Source organism: Mastomys coucha, unplaced genomic scaffold (genome assembly GCF_008632895.1).
Source record: "Mastomys coucha isolate ucsf_1 unplaced genomic scaffold, UCSF_Mcou_1 pScaffold15, whole genome shotgun sequence".
In the NCBI taxonomy this organism is placed as follows: domain Eukaryota; kingdom Metazoa; phylum Chordata; class Mammalia; order Rodentia; family Muridae; genus Mastomys; species Mastomys coucha.
The window spans coordinates 165,846,391-165,852,191 of NW_022196897.1; the positions used below are offsets into that span (position 1 = coordinate 165,846,391).

At 47.5% G+C, this 5,801-nt stretch overlaps 1 pseudogene; it reads left to right on the forward strand.

Annotated features, from left to right (window-relative positions):
* LOC116091847 overlaps nt 1–5,801 on the forward strand; it is a 14,666-nt pseudogene that overhangs the window by 1,634 nt on the left and 7,231 nt on the right.

Here is a 5,801-nt window from a genome sequence, read left to right on the forward strand (position 1 = left end):
TCTCCCTCTCCCTCCCTTCCTCCCTCCCTCCCTCCCTCTCTCCCTCCCTTTTCCTCTCTCTCCCTCTCCCTCTCCCTCTCCCTTTCCTCTCTCTCTCCTTCTCCCTCTCCTTCTCTCTCTCTCCTGTCTGCATGTACTATGTCCATGAGTGTAGAACCACCTACTGACTCTGCCTTCCCCAGCGCCCACCGATTGCCAGCAGCTCTTTAGATTTGGTGGGGACTTCATATGCCTCCTCAACCCATGATGGGGTTTTGTGACTTGAACTTGTGCTTGTCTTGTGCACACAGCCCCACCTCAGATCTCGTGCATACAGTCCTTGGGTCTTGTGCTACACCCTCGGGCCCCAAGCACTGTCAGTTCCTTGTGCAACTACCATTTCACTGCAGACATCCACTACCACTGGCTCTCAACACTCTCGTGCTCCCTCTCTGGCAGTGATCCTTGAGGGCTGCGGGGAGGAGCGAGATGTAGACTTCATTTTTAGAGCTGAGCACTCCACATTGCAGTACTTGCTGTGCTTCGACTCCATGTTGGTGTCTGTATTGATTGCCATCTACTGTAAAAAGGAGACTTCTCTGATGAAAGGGGTGAGACGCAGTAGTCTATGGGGCCCGTGGGCTACTGTGTCCAGTAAGCAGCAGATAGGAGCAGCTTCTCCCCTAAGGCCTATGGTCTAACCAGCCTCACTCTAGGGACCAATTAACAGTATCAGACATTAGGTGAGAGTGCATTTTTAAATGCTGCGGGTGATGGAGCCTGGTTAGACCCCAAAGGCCTCCAGGCAAAAGGGAGATTCTTGCCCAAATCAAGATATTCTGCTTATCACTGTAAGTGTGTCCCAGGTACCCTAGAAGAATGGGATCACATGTGAAATGGAATGAAAGAAGCCACATCCCCTAGGAAATACTACCCACAGTTGGTTTATTTTACATGGATTGACAGGTTGAAACCCTGATTCTTTGAAAGTCTGGTGACACAGAACCAGAGGACTATTTTGAAGCCTGCCTGGGTAGTTCTGCTCATTCAAAAAAAAAAAAAGTTTTCCCACTCTCTAGCTCCAATGAGAGCACAGCCACAGAGAGTTGACCACTGGGAAAATCCTTTTTTATTAAACAAGAAAGCTGAGCCTGAAACCCAGTTTCATATCTGGGAGGAAGTATTCTCGGGGTTGATAGGGTGTGTGGGCAGGAGACAGGCCACACACGGCCAGGACACCTGCTGACTTGGGCTTGGGAATGTTGGAAATGAGGTCTGGCCCTCTTGTCTCAAGTGTTCCAGCTCACAAATCAGCTGTTTTTGTTACAGAAACAATGGAGTATTGCTAGAAAGCGCATCCCAGAGCAGGGCTGAGAGATGGCTCAATCTGTAGAATATTGATCTTGCAAACATGAGTGTTGGCAAATATCTTTCAGCTACTTTACTGGGTTCTTATATCTACCACCCTTTCAACCTTCATTCCAGCCTGATCTCTTGCACACACACCCCCAACACTTAATAACACTTGATAGGAGAGAAAGCAGATTAGAGAAAAAAGAGGGCAAAGAGCTCTTTAGACTACTGCCTATTGATTAGGGGTATTAGGTTACTAAGGACAAGTCTAATCTTGCAGAGGACCTGAGTTTGGTCTCCATGACGGGTTCTTTATAACCATCTGCAATTCTAGCTCCAGAGGATTTGACAGCCTTATCTGCTCTTTTTGGACAGCTGCACTCACACACATACACACACACACACACACACACACACACATAAAATAAAATAAATTAACCCATGCTCACAATGGTGATACCTAGGGGACCACATGGAGCTCATAGATCCGCCCATCAACAGTTGGAGATTGACAGATTGCCCTATGTGCTCTATGTGCACATCACAGAATGAGCTGGTGAGAAAGAAGGATACCCTGGCATACACTTTAAGGAAGGTTCACCTTGGAAGCATCATGCTAAGCGATGAGGCCAGATATCCAAGGTCATGGCTATGTCTATACCTCCTCCATGAGTCTCCAGGAAGGGAAGAAGACATAAACCTTCTGCAGACTGAGGGGGCAGGGAGAGAGGCACATTGCTCAGTGCCTGCAGGGTCTGCTTTTGGATGGACAAAATGTTCTTTATAACTACACAAAGGTGGTTATACAGCATTGTGATTGGACCAACTGCTGTTGTGAAGTTTTAAATTTACTTTAAAGGGTTAAAAGAGAGACAGAGAGACAGACACAGAGAGAGAGATAGACAGAGACAGAGAGACTGAGAGACAGAAAGAAAGAGAGACAAAGACCGAGAGAGAACAGAGACAGACAGACAGACAGACAGACAGAGACAGACAGACAGACAGAGGCAAAGACTGGAGACGGTGGCTGTGTAAGCCAGGGGTGGTCTTCCAGTGTCTTAACCTTGCACTTCCAACCTCCAGACCCTCGAGGATCAAATGTCTCTTGTTTAAGGTGAGTATTCCAGGGTTCCCTTTAAACGGTTCAAACAGGCTGATGTATTCCTTGTCAAGCTAAACTTTCTTGAATCAAAAATACCTTAGCTTGTGACTAGGCAGAGGTGCTCTGGGTTCCTCCATAGCTGGTGCCAGGCTCATCTGAAACCCAGACAACAGAGACCACAGATCCTGCCTGTGCACATCAAGAAATGATCCTTGATGGTTCCATCCTGTTCTGGCTACAGAGCAGATCTGCACTGTTCCCTGTACCTCTTCTCTGCCCTGAAGAGCACACCTGGGCTGAAAGCTAGGCACACTCTGCCAGCACATTTGATTTTTATAAATCAATAGTTGATCGGTTGTTAAAAAAAAAAAAAAAAAAAAAAAAAGTCCCTGGGTAAAGTGATCCTCCCAGGACAATTCACCAAGAGCTGGGCTCTGTCCTTCCCCTTGCATCTGAGTCTTGTTCCTGTTCTCAGTCAACCAACACTCATCCCAGAGCCATCCTGACCCAATGTTCAGCAAGATGGAGGTAATCCCCGCCAGGTTCCAGACAGACAGCTGGAGTCTGTTATAAACATAATGGAAGAGCTGAGGATGCTGACCTTGGAGGTGAAAGAAGAAGCTGTGTAGACAAAGGATCAGGCCCACTGAGGTCCACACTGCAGCCGGAAGCAGGGCTTTGGTGATCACATTCCTGCCTACACCAGAGCACTTAGCCCGCACCTTGCAAGTAGTGGAATCCATCGCCAGATCTTAAAGAAGACACTAAGCAAGATGAGATTTCAGAGTGTGAAAATCCTCCTTGAGGTGGGGGGCTTGGAGAGAAATTTCCTGAGCCTGCTATAAAAATGAATGTCAAATCAGCTTTCTTATCTTGAAAATGTTGTAAAAATAACTCATTTTGAGTTTGGGGTGCGAAGAGATAACAGTCATGATAGCTGTCATTCACCGAGTGCTTAGGCATCAAGCCAAAGGTCTCAGGTACACGATCTCATTTAATTTAATCCTAAAAGGATTTGCAAGTTAGACTTGATCACCTGCCTCTCACTGGGAACAGGAAGTGCCAGAGTCTGCTGTTTGAGCGCGTCCTCCCAGCAGAGGCAAGCTGGGTCTGAACCCTAGAGTGTCTGGTGAGGGCATGGCCTCAGCATCCTTTCCTGAGCTGGATACCCAACTCCAGGCCAGGCACAGGGTGTTTAACATCTAACAGACAAAGAACTGAGACTGAGAGAAGTCTGCAGTCTCCTGAGCCTGGAAGCCGAGGTCCTCTCAGCCACACTGCTTTTAGAGATCAGAAGAGAGTATACAGAGTCAGTGTTTGAGAGCACTTGCTGCCAAGGCAGGTCGCTTGAGTTTCATGGTGGTCAGGGACAGAGCTGGTGATTCCTGAAAGTCGTCCTCTGTCCTACACACACACACACACACACACACACACACACACACACACCACATGAGCCTGAGGGTATGTATTCATACCCACATACATGAGCACACACACACAGACAGGCAGATAAATAGACAGATGGACAGACAGACGAGCAGGCAGGTGGGTGGATGGACAGAAGGATGAATGAGTGGGTGGGTGGACAGATGGACAGACAGACCGATGGATGGACAGATGGGTAGACTAATGGGTGGACAGGTGGTTGGATGGATGGATGGGTGAGTGGGTGAGTAAGTGTGTGGATTGACAGACAGATAGACAAATGCAAAGCAAACCTTTTGTTTTGAAAAATGGGAACATGCAGTTGTTTTTTTTTTTTTTTTGCAACATCATTAACTACCAACATCTCAAATGAAAGAATACCTCACATTCATGTTATATCATGAGTAAGACTTTGTATGATTTAGAAAAGCACAAAATATTTTAAGTTCCATGAAGAGACATTGTGTCAGACAGATCCAGGGAGACTAGGTACCAAGCAGGGTGGCAGAGCCATTCTGCAGAGCAACAGAGGGCAGAACATCTGGGAAAGGGTTCAGGAACAGAGAGGCTCGGGCCAAGTGGGACAAGGAAGCAGCGTTCACCACCCACGCCTCACTGCTCGAATCGCCGTGGTCAGAGTGAAGGTTCACAGGTCAGACCTGATGCTAGAGACAGCCATACCCAGACCAGTGATTCTTCACAGCGAGTCTTTCCAGCAGCAGCATCCTTAGAAAAAAAACTCCTTATTCTTGTGTTTAAATGATTGTACACAATTGTGGCCAACATCTCTATTTTCCAGAAAATGCAAAATGATTTATTCAAAAAAAAAATGAATTCAAGCCCTTGAATAAACCACATTTGAAACTGCGACTGAGTCTAAAATTCAAGAAGAAATGAGATAGTGATTTGAGTTCTGTAATTCTGGGTCTGTGTGTGATTCGTGCCAGGAGGGGACATCCTGTGAAATCAGATCCCTGGGTGAATGCTCTGTCCACACCAAGCACTGTCCCCCACAGTGGATGGAGGGAATCCTGTGATGAGTAGGGACACATGAGCAGTTATTACATCTCTCGCTTCGCTGTGCGTGAGTCTTTGGGTGATTACAGACGGCGCCACTTGAACAGCGTAGTCAACACCGTTGGTCGTCAGGAACACTACACTCATGCTCCAGGACTGGGGAGAAAGCTCAGACCACAAAGCTCTCTGGGCAAACCTGGTAACCTTGATCCACAGAATACATAAAAAAATCTTTAGTACAGTGGTAAGTTCTGTATGAGGTGGTGGAGCCAGGAGGATCCCTATGAACCACTGGGAAGCCAGGGTATCTTACATGGTAAGTGCCAAGCTAACGAGAGATTCCATCTCAAAGAATAGTGGGTGGTAACTGAGGAGCCATATAGAGGCTGTCCTCTGGCCTTCAGAGGTACAGGCACACAGGTGTGAGTATATGCACTCACGTGTGCGCACACACACACACTCATACACACTCACACACTCACACACACACACTCACACACACTCACACCCACACACTCACACACACTCACACACACTCACACACACACACTCACACACACACACTCACACACACTCACACACACTCACACACACTCACACCCACACCCACACTCACACTCACACACTCACACACACTCACACACACTCACACACACTCACACCCACACACACACTCACACTCACACACACTCACACACACACACACACTCACACACACTCACACTCACACACACTCACACACTCACACACACACACTCACACACACTCACACACACTCACACCCACACCCACACTCACACCCACACACACACACTCACACACACTCACACACTCACACACACACTCACACACACTCACACCCACACACACTCACACTCACACACACATACACACTCACACACACTCACGCTCACACACACACACA